Source organism: Solanum tuberosum, unplaced genomic scaffold, assembly GCF_000226075.1.
Source record: "Solanum tuberosum cultivar DM 1-3 516 R44 unplaced genomic scaffold, SolTub_3.0 scf00006, whole genome shotgun sequence".
NCBI classification, from domain to species: domain Eukaryota; kingdom Viridiplantae; phylum Streptophyta; class Magnoliopsida; order Solanales; family Solanaceae; genus Solanum; species Solanum tuberosum.
The window spans coordinates 1,761,684-1,773,127 of NW_006238932.1; positions in this window are offsets into that span (position 1 = coordinate 1,761,684).

Here is an 11,444-nt window from a genome sequence, read left to right on the forward strand (position 1 = left end):
TAGTGTAAATGTTGTTTAAAAGTGATTTCATTCAGTAGTTGTGGGTTAATCTAAAGGGTTGTAGTTGCAAATGCAACTCTAACTTCGTGTTTTTGGCGTGCTCAAGAGAGAGGTTTTAAAACCAAGATTACTGATTTGATGGTCTGTGGGTATTGGGTTGTCATGGGTTCAGCTCGAGAGTAGTGAATCCCAAATCCTTTTCCACACATTCAGCTCGAGAGAGTGAATGGATTAAAGCGTAGGCTGTTCTTAATTGCTGCTTATTGGTGTTCAAGAGAAACCAATTTTGATTTGGGGTAAATTGTTTGAGAGAAAGTTTTATCCCCACTAAAGTCTAGCTTATTCACTAATTTACAGCTATTCACCATTGATTGAAATCACCCATTTGTCTACCTTAGCCCATAATCCAATCGCATCCTAAGAACCCATCTCCATACTTGTTATTTTCGTGTTATTTGCTGTTATAGCTGATAGTTGAACCCAAATCCCCCTGTTATTTGACACTTGTATCATCCCAAACTTGAACCATGCTTTTATTCGTAAATGTTTTTACCTATGATTGACTTGAGCATATTCATGCTTTTCTATTAATTCTCAAATACGTACCAATCCCTTGGGACTCGACCCCAACTCACTTAGTTTGGTTATATTACTAACTAACGATCGTTGACGCTTAGTATTAGATGAAGTGTCTTTGAAACATTATTAATCAAACAGGTGCCGCTGGCGAGGAGTGGTGTTACTTGAGAATTTTTGGTTAAGTTGAATTTTGTTCTTGTTAGTCATAGTTGAACTTACTTAATTTTAGTTTTGTTTTGCTTGTTTGTGTTTTGAAACATGAAGTATGAGTGTGTACGACAACAATGACAGCCAAGTAGGCCATCAAGATGACATCGGTAACCTCAACGATGTCAACGAACCTAATGCTAATAACCCCCATCTTATGAGTGGTATTGGTGCCATTCGCTTACCCCAGCCGAAGGGAATGCAATGTTCCATATCACAAGTACTATGTTGCAGCTCTTGCAATTGAAGGGGTTGTTCGGTGGTTTGGCTGATGAGGATCCCCATGAGCATATTAGAAACTTTGTGGATGTATGCTAACCGTTCTCCTGCAAGAACATATCTCAAGAGTTGGTCCGATTGAGGTTGTTCCCGTTCTCTTTGATGGGAGAAGTGTGTAAGTGGCTGGCTGAATTGCCACGTGAATCAATCACTTCGTGGGAGGAGTTGGTCATCGGATTTCAAGTGCGATTTTTCCCTCCTTCGAAGATGATGACTCTTTGAGATAACATTCAGAGCTTCAAGCGTCTAGAGGGAGAGCCAGTTCATGAAACTTGGCTACGATTAAGGAAGTTGGTGCTTCGATTCCCAACTCATGGCTTGCCTGATAACGTGTTGCTGCAGTATTTTTACCGGAGCCTTGACTCGGTAAACAAGGGTGTTGCTGACCAACTTTCTCCGGGAGGTTTGATGCAGCAACCTTATGTGATAGCGACTCAACTCTTGGATGGCATGACTACCATAAACCGGGTGTGGTACACCCGTGAAGATCAGGTCTACCCTCTCACGTTTAAATTAACCAAGGAAAAAATGGATAAAGACCAAGAAAGGGACCAGAACATGGACAAGATCATGACACAACTTGACATTTTGTCTAAAAATGTCATGGGAGCTGGTTCTCAAAGTGTCAATGTCGTGGGTGTCGGGTGTGCTAATCCGGAGGAGTCCAAATTTGAGGCCTCGTATAATGAAGAGGTGAATTTCCTAGCCAACTAAGGTGGTGGTTGTCGTTCAAACTACCCTAGGCAGGGTGGTAACTAAGGTTGGAATAGGGATGAAGGTTGGAAGGATTGCGATCGAGAATGGAGGGACCGTAATCCAAATTGGAGGGATGGGGAGAAGGATAGGTATGTGCCTCCCCATGAGCGCCAAAAGCCAAAGGATTCAGAAAGTGGCTGGTCTGAGGATATGCTTTCTCGTATCCTTAACAAAGTTGAAGGGTCAGACAAGATTTTAAAGGAAATAAAAGAAGATGTGTCGACCCTTAGCCAGACCGTTACCTCCCATGCAGTATCGATCAAGCAGTTGGAGACCCAAATGGGTCATATCTCGTCTCATCTGAACCCGAGACAGCAAGGGGGTTTGCCTAGTGATACTATGGCTAACCCCAAGAATGAGGTTTAAGTGTGGACTTGCGCCATGCCGCGACGTTAACTAAGGCACTGCTTGGGAGGCAACCCAAGTTTTTTTTTTTTTTAATTTTGAAATAATGTTGTTGAATGTGTAGGTCAAAGTGTGGAAAGTGGTTGAAAAGTGCAGGTTGGCGAGCTAAAGGTCCAGTCAACATGTCGCCGAAGAGGTTGGCGAGCCCGACTTGGACCACCGTTAGACTCAAGGCAATTTTAAATTGGAGTCTGTAAAACTCGGTGAGCCCAGCAGCAACTTGGCGAATTGCCGACCAGGTCGGCGATCAGGATCTAGTCCACTGTTTGGACCCCCACATTAACTGAAGGTCCTGTAAAACTCGGTGAGGTAAGTGACCACTCGGTGTGTTGCCGAGTGGGTCGGCGAGCACGACTAATGTCGCAGAATGGGAAAGAACTGGATGGTTTTTAAAAGGCCAAAGGTTTAAACTTCCAACTCTTTCACTTTCCCTCACTTTTGAATCTTCCCAAACTCACACCTGCACATTAGTTTCTATATTCTTGCATTTTTAGAGTGTTTGAGTCGTTGATCGTGTATTCGGAGTGTATTACATTGCTGCCTACCATTTCAATATCATTTTAATCGGCATATAAGGTTGGTTTTCCAAACCTTGAGCTTACTTTTAGCATCTTGAACTCATTTGCAATGATCTTATCTTAGTGATGTGTGCTGGGCCTCTCTGATCTTTGAGGGGGTAAGAGCTGGTTCACATCCTCACATAAGTCGTGGTACTCAAGCCAAGAATCATCCTTTTCAACAAATGGCTGAATTCTTCCACCACGAGGCTGAATCAATGCATGATTCCAACGGGATTAACTTTGAGAAAATGAGAAAAATGGGTGGAGTGGAGTTTGAAGGCAGTGTTGATCCAAATGATGCTGAACAATGGCTGGAGCGCATGGAGAGGGTGTTTGAGCAGTTGTAGTGCTCAGAAGTTGCCAAATTTAAGTATGCTATTTCACTATTACAAAAAGATGCTTACGATTGGTGGGTAAGTGTTCTGAATGCCAAGGTACAACCTCTCGTTCTTACTTGGGATGATTTTCTTAAGGAATTTCGTATGAAGTATGTCCCACTTCTTATTGTGATGCAAAGAGAAAGGAATTTTTGAATTTAAGGCAACGAGGCATGTCTATTGCTGAGTACCAAAACAAGTTTCTAAGGCTCTCTCGTTATGCTGACGGTATTATTATAGAGGAAAAGGACAAGTGCAGAAAATTTGAAGACGGTTTAAATGATTCAATTAGGAAGAATGTGGTGATCCTACAACATGAGAACTTCTGTAAGTTAGTTTCTGCTGCTCTTACTTGAGAACAACTTGATAAATAAGAAGCTAGTAGAAATGAAAGCAAATTCCGAAAGCCTAGATCAGATTTTGGAGGTCCATCCAAAAGGGGAAGGCTTGATGATTCTAAGGCTGGTAGTGTTAATGGGCCACCTCAACAAAAGCAAAACAAATCAGATTTTTTTACAGCTAGCACCCCAAATTATGTCCACGGAAAGCCTCGCGTTCCCACTTGTCCACAATGTGGAAAACCATTATGGTACTTGCAGGAGAGCTTCTAGTGCATGTTTCAATTGTGGGAGCTTTGATCATAAATTGAAGGATTGTCCTAATCCTAATAATGCTCCTTCCTTGAATCTGAAGGCTCAGTTCATAAGCCTTCTATTAATCTTCCTCAAACTAATAGAGGTGCAAGATCTAAAAACACCCAAGCAGCGGGTGTAAGTGGAGCTAATAATGCTAGTGGACCAAGGGCTACTGCACGCGCTTATGCTATGAGGCAGAGGGATAATCAAGAGCGACAAGACGTGGTTGTCGGTAAATTTCACTTATTTGGCTTATGTGTGTTTACAGTGTTTGATCCTGGTTCAACACATTTCTATATTTGGTCATCACTTGTTCTTCCTGAAAATGTGAAATCTGTGAGACTTAATTATGATGTGCTGGTTGAAAGTCCTTTGGGCTATCAAGTTGTGTCTCATCGAATTTACCAAGATTGTCCCTTCGTGATTCAAGACCTAGTCTTCCCTGCTGATTTGATAGAAATGCCCTTCAAGGATTTTGATGTTATATCGGGATGGATTGGCTTTATAAATATCATGCAGTGGTAGATTGTAGGTCAAAGCATGTGACTTTTAAAGATCCTACATTTTCACAGATCATTGTACAAGGTGAAAGATCATCGACATCTAGTATTATATCTGCGGCCTTGGCAAGAAAGTGGATGTGTCAAGGTTGTGGGGCATACCTTGCTCACATAGTTGATACACATTTGGAGAGCCTTGTATCAAGGACATACAGTTTGTATGTGGTTTCCCAGAAGTCTTCCCAGAAATTCTTCCTGGGTTGCCCCCAAAAAAAGAGGTTGAATTTCCAATCGAGCTTATTCCTGAATCTACCCCTATTTCTATCACTCCTTATAGAATTATTCCAGCGAAATTAAGAGAATTGAAATCTCAATTGCAAGAACTTCTTGAGAAAGGTTTTATTCGACCTAGTGTTTCTCCTTGGGGTGCCCCTATTTTATTCAATTCGTAAAGAATAAAGATAGCACTCTTAGGCTTTGTATTGACTATAGGCAATTGAACAAAATAACAATTAAGAACAAATATCCACTACCAAGGATCGATGATTTGTTTGACCAACTGAAGGGTGCTAAAGTGTTCTCGAAGATTGATTTAAGGTCTAGATATCACCAACTGCGTGTTAGAGAGAAAGATATTCCTAAAAGTGCTTTTAGAACTCGATATGGTCATTATGATTTTTTGGTGATGCCATTCGGATTGACAAATGCTCCTACGGTATTCATGGATCTAATGAATCGAGTATTCAAGCCTTATCTTGATCGGTTTGTGGTTGTCTTTATAGATGATATTTTAATTGTTTTCAAAAGTTGTGAAGACCATGATGAACACCTTCGGATTATTTTGCAATTTTGAAGGAGAAAGAACTTTATACTAAACTTTCCAAGTGTGAATTTTGGCTTGATGAAGTGGCTTTTCTGGGACATGTTGTATCAACCGAAGGCGCGAAGGTGGATCCTAGTACGATACAAGCAGTTGTTGAATGGAGACCTCCCAAAAGTCCAACTGAGGTAAGAAGTTTCTTGGGCTTAGCAGGATACTATAGAAGATTTGTGAAAGGCTTTTCCATTATCGCCTCCCTTTTGACTACGCTCTTGAAGAAGGAAGTAAAGTTTATTTGGGATGACAAATGTCAAGAGAGCTTTGAAACTCCCAAATCCTTGTTGACTCAAACGCCTATACTTACTCTACCAATTGAAGGGAAAGAGTATGTAGTATACAGTGATGCTTCTCACAATAGTCTAGGATTCATTTTGTGCAAGAAGGGAAAGTTATTTCTTACACCTCTCGGAAATTAAAACCACATGAATTGAATTATCCTACTCATGATCTAGAACTTGGTACTATAGTGTTTGCTTTAAAGATATGGCGGCATTAATTGTATGGAGAGAAATGCCATATATTCATTGATCACAAGAGCTTAAAGTACTTGGGTCCTCAGAAGGAGTTAAACCTAAGACAACGTAGATGGCTTGAACTTATCAAGGATTATGACTACACGATTGATTATCATCTAGGTAAAGCCAATGTGGTTGCAGATGCCTTAAGTCGAAAATCCTTCACAAGCATTTCTTTGAGTCCTTTGCCCTTCCTCCTTGAGTTAAGATCCGTGAATGTTTGCTTTACACTTGATTCAAATCATTCAGTTATTGCTAATTTGCATGTAAAGACAATATTACTTGAACGGGTGAAAGAAGCACAAAAGTTAGATGAGAAACTTGTAAAATTGACCAGAAAAGTTCAAAATGGGGAAAAGCTTGACTTTACATTAACAGAGGATGGTGGCTTATTTTATCAAAATAGGTTATGCGTCCCTAATGATGACAAATTGAGGAAAGAAATATTGAATGAAACACATACTTCACCATATGCAATGCATCCAGGAGGTACAAAGATGTACTAGATCATCAAAGAATATTATTGGTGGAATGGTATGAAGAGAGACATTGTAGAATTCATTTCAAAATGTTTGGTTTGTCAACAAGTAAAGGCAAAACATCAGGTCCCAGTTAGTTTACTACAGCCTTTGTCGATGCCGGAATGGAAATGGGAGAGAATAACTATGGATTTTGTTTCTAGACTTCCTCGCACTCAGAGAAATCATAATGCGGTATGGGTGATTGTGGAAGGGATTACCAAGAGTGCTCACTTCTTAGCAATCAAGATGGATTACTCACTTGAGCGTTTAGCCTAATTGTACATTAATGAGATTGTAAGACTACATGGGATCCTTGTGTCTATTGTATCTGACTGAGACCCAAGGTTTACATCTAGATGTTTGGGTAGCTTGCAGGAAGCTTTGAGTACTAATTTGAAATTTAGCACTTTGTTCCATCCTCAGACAGACGGCCAGTCGGAAAGAGTGATACAAATTTTGGAGGATATGCTTTGAGCTTGCATTATGGAGTTTGAGGGTAGTTGGGACAAACACTTGGCTTTGATAGAATTTGCTTACAATAACAGTTACCAATCAAGTATTGGAATGCCTCCCTATGAAGCCTTGTACGGAAGAAAGTGCCGGACCCCTCTTTGTTGGAGTGAAGTTGGTTAAAGAAAGCTTATTGGTCCTGAAATTGTGCAACAAACAGAGAACAAGGTAAAAATGATCAAGGATCGTCTAAATATTTCTTCGGATAGAAAAAAGTCCTACACTGATCTTAAAAGGTGTGATATTGAATATCAAGTTGGGGATAAAGTATTCTTAAAGGATTCTCCATGGAAAAAGATTATGAGATTTGGCCAAAAAGGAAAACTTAGTCCCCTATTTATTGGACCTTATGAGATACTTGAAATGGTTGGACCAGTTGCATATAAATTAGCTTTGCCACCTGAGTAAGACAAGATCCACAATGTCTTTCATGATTCTATGCTCAGGAGATATCGTTCTGATCCATCTCATGTTCTTCCAGTTGAATCTATTGAGGTTAATCTTGACTTGACATATAATGAAGAAGCTATCCTAATTCAAGCTCGGGAAGTAAAGTAACTTAGAAACAAGAGAATCCCCTTAGTAAAGGTACTTTGGAGGAACCATTCTGGAAAAGAAGCTACTTGGGAGAGAGAAGAGGACATGAGGACCCAGTATCCGCACTTGTTGCGAGACTAGTGTAAGGTAAATTTCGAGACGAAATTTCTTTAAGGGGGAGAGAGTTGTAACACTCCCTAAATACTAAAACCAAGATTCGCATATCGATACACCATTCCTTAATTACAACAATATGTTTTATTCTCATTTTAGGAACTTGGAATCTTGTGACATTTGGAAACCTGCTTAACATAAATTGCGATCGTAATTGAAGGGATTGTATTGGGGTATTTACGTAATATTCTAATTAGAATTATCTATAACTTTAAAGGGAGGTGAGGGATATACATATAGGTATATATGTATGCATTTTTGGCAGCACACTTTTTGTTTGGGCAGCCCCTTTTAGTGACAGTTGTACAAGTGATAAACATCACTTTTGTGACTATATTTTCACACCTCCTCTAGTGAAATTCGTTTCCCTCAAGTCTAAGAACCTTAGAACTTTATCTAAACAGATTGTTATTCAAAATCACAAGAGAAAAAAACTTGGTCCTTTTGGCTGGAATTCGAGACACACCCTTCCCTTTGGTAAGTGATGAAATCTGTTTTCGAGCTGGGTAGTGTTTTGTGTTTTAAGCGTATCTCGTTCTTTAGAACTTCGCTTACAGTGATCAAATATGATTTGAAACGCTAATTCCCATACCTACAACTCCTATGTTTAGGTAAAACTCTAATATAGCTTTTATAGATTCGAAATATGGGACGCAACATAGGACAAGTTCTGTCCAGATTTCGGAATTAGAAATCCTGTATGATCAACTGTTAGTGTTTTAATTATATTGTTTTGTACAAAATGTATTTTGCGGTGATTCTTGATTATTTACAACCTTAAGAGATGTACCTACATCTTTCATTAAGTATATAAAGTCCAGTTTTGCCGTTTACCTTTTCAAATTTAAGTTGCGACATGTGGTACTAGGATGACAAGAATTATTGTTTTGGAAGCATAGTCGTATTTCTACAGGCTAAGCTTACTTGTGATGATAATCCTATTTTATATCAATATTATTGAACAACTAGGAATTAAAGAAGTTATTTAATTTTATTTTTAAGGTTGTATATACTCGTGAACAAGTTGAGGACCTTGATACGTTAGTTGGTCTACGGTTTGAACTCTTGAAGTTGTGTGGAACTGTTTCTATGCTAAAGCACTGAGGTTGGTGTATAAACTTATACTTGTACTCTTGTTACCTGCTGGTATATCTCAAAGTTTATATTGGTACCTTGGTTACCTCTTGTCACTTTGCATTGTTGTGTTGGCATCCTTGTAACTCGCCCACTTGTATGGATTGTTTGATCACCTGCACTCTTGTTGGGACCTTGTCCTTCTTGTGGCTGTGACTTTCTCACTATTGGCATGCCTCTTGATTCGGATCATTTTCCATCTTGACTCTGGTTTTTTAGTTCGTCTTAAGTATGGAAGTTGTCCATTTTAAGTACAAACTAGAAAGCCATTTTTAAAATGGTTCTTGGTTCTCTTGATTATTGGGCTTTGACCCTTCTTGAACAGCGCATCGGCCCTTCTTGATATCTTCTTATGCTTAGTGTGATTACATAATGTATATATTGGGCAAGCCTTGTTATTGAATCTCTTGGAAAATGGTGCTATGAGCGTTCTTGACATATGGATCTTTAATTATCGAACTTGATACTCTTTATATATTGTTTACTTGATTTATTTATTATGTTACAATTGTGTTGCTCATTACTTGAGAAAGGTAGCTTGGTGAATCTACGGGCTCCGAACCTATAGTTTTTATACCACTAAGCTATATGCTTAGCGATAGTTGTTTCTATCGTAGGGAATAGTCGAGAGGATGCATGAAGCTGACAATTGGAGATGGAGATTTTGAGAGCCTTAAGGAAGATCACATTTGCATTTAGGCATCTATATTTTTTATAAACCTTGGGACTTGTACATGATCTATGTGTTGTACATTTACATGAAATTTTGAGGGCTAATTTGATCATGTCACCATGGGTTGTAATATAAGTATGGCTGTATGTTTTGTTCTTTTGGGGTGTGTAAACCCAAGTCTTGTAATATACTAAATTTACTATTTGTTTTGAATGTTTGTGTGAAGCATGAACTGGCTAATTTTGGTACTCGAAAGTTGGTAATATTCTTTTTATATCATTTTTAAGTGTGAGGATAATATATGCATGAAAATCTCGTAAGTTATTTGCTTAGATTATTTTGGAAGGGCTTTTCCGCCATAAGTTAAAATTCTACGCAGTTTCAATTTGACATCAAATAAATGTTTGAATGGGCAGGATGCACATCCTTAACTATTTTTTTGTTTTATGAACCTAATCCCCCTTTAGATTTTAATCAATACTCCCTACATTAATCTCTTTTAAATGTCACAAGTATTAATTAGATTCCTTGTTAAGTGGTAGTATCCTTCCGAAAGGGTCGCTACAAAGTCGATCATCTTAGAATAGTTCTTCAAACTCTCAAGGATCGGAAGTTATTAGCCAAGTTTTCGAAGTGTGAATTTTTGCTTGAATCTATGGCATTTTTAAGCCACGTAGTGTCTGGCAAAGATATTCGAGTTGACACTTAGAAAATTGAGGCAGTACAGAATTGCCCTAGACCCACATCCCCAACTAACAAAAGAAGTTTCTTGGGTTTGGCGGATTACTACAGAAGGTTCATCGAGAGGTTCTCATCTATTTCATCCCCATTGACTAAGTTTACTCAGAAGAATGCTAAGTTTCAATAGTGTGAGGTTTGTGAGAAAAGCTTTTAAGAATTGAAAACTTGATTGACTGTTGCTCCAGTGTTGACCCTACCAGAGGGTACAAAAGATTTTGTTGTCTATTACGATGTGTCCAGAGTTAATCTTGGTTGTGTATTGATGTGAAATGGTAAGGTTATATCTTATGCCTCCGGATATCTTAAAATTCATTAAAGGGATTATTCGACTCATGATCTCGAGTTGGCAACAATGGTGTTCGCTCTCAAGATATGGCGTCACTATCTTTATGGCATACATGTGGATATTTTTACTGACTAGAAAAGCCTTCAGTATATTTTCAGTCAGAAGGAGCTTAATCTTTGCCAGAGGAGGTAGCTAGAATTAGTTACGGATTATGACATGAGTATTCTCTACCACCCAAGTAAGGATAATGTTGTTGTTGTTGATACCCGGTTGTCCATGGGAAGTACTTCTTATGTTGAGGAAGGAAGGAAAGAGATTGCAAAGGAATTGCACAGACTTGCACATTTGGAAGTTTTTTTGGTAGACTCTAATAAAGGTAGGTTTGTTGTAATGAACGGGTCTGAATCATCCCTTGTGGTGGAAGTGAAGGACAAGTAAGACGGAGACCTCATCCTACTTCAGTTAAAGGCAAGTGTTCAAAACTACAAGGTGATGTATTTTGAACAAGGGAGAGATGATGTGTTAAGGTATCAAAGTAGGTTGTGTGTTCGAAAGGTGGATGATCTCCAAGAAAGAATCATGGAAGAAGCTCATAGTTACAGGTATTCTATTCATTCAGGTTCTACAAAGATGTACCACGACTTGAGAGAAGTCTATTAGTGGAATGAAGAGGTGTATTGCAGGTTTCATTGCTAAATTTCTAAATTGCCAACAAGTCAAGGTTGAGCACCAGAGACCATGTGGTATGGCTCAGAACATAGCCCTTCCACAATGGAAATGGGAGATGATTAATATGGACTTTATTACTAGGTTATCGCGATCTCACAGACAACATAACTCAATTTGGGTGATTGTAGATTGAATGACTAAATCAGTCCATTTCTTGCTAGTAAAGACTAAAGATTCAGTGGAGAAATATGCTTAGATTGAACATCCGTGTAGTAGTCCAACTTCATGATGTTCCTATGTCCATTATTTTGGATAGGGCTGCTCAATTACCACCCAGTTTTGGAAGACATTTCAGAAAGGTTTGGTTCAAAGGTAAACATTAGTACCATTTTTCATCCTCAGGTGAATGGACAAGTAGAGTGCACAATTCAAACCTTAGAGGATATGTTGAGAGCTTTTGTCATTGATTTCAAAGGAATTTAGGATGCCCACATGCCTTACATAGA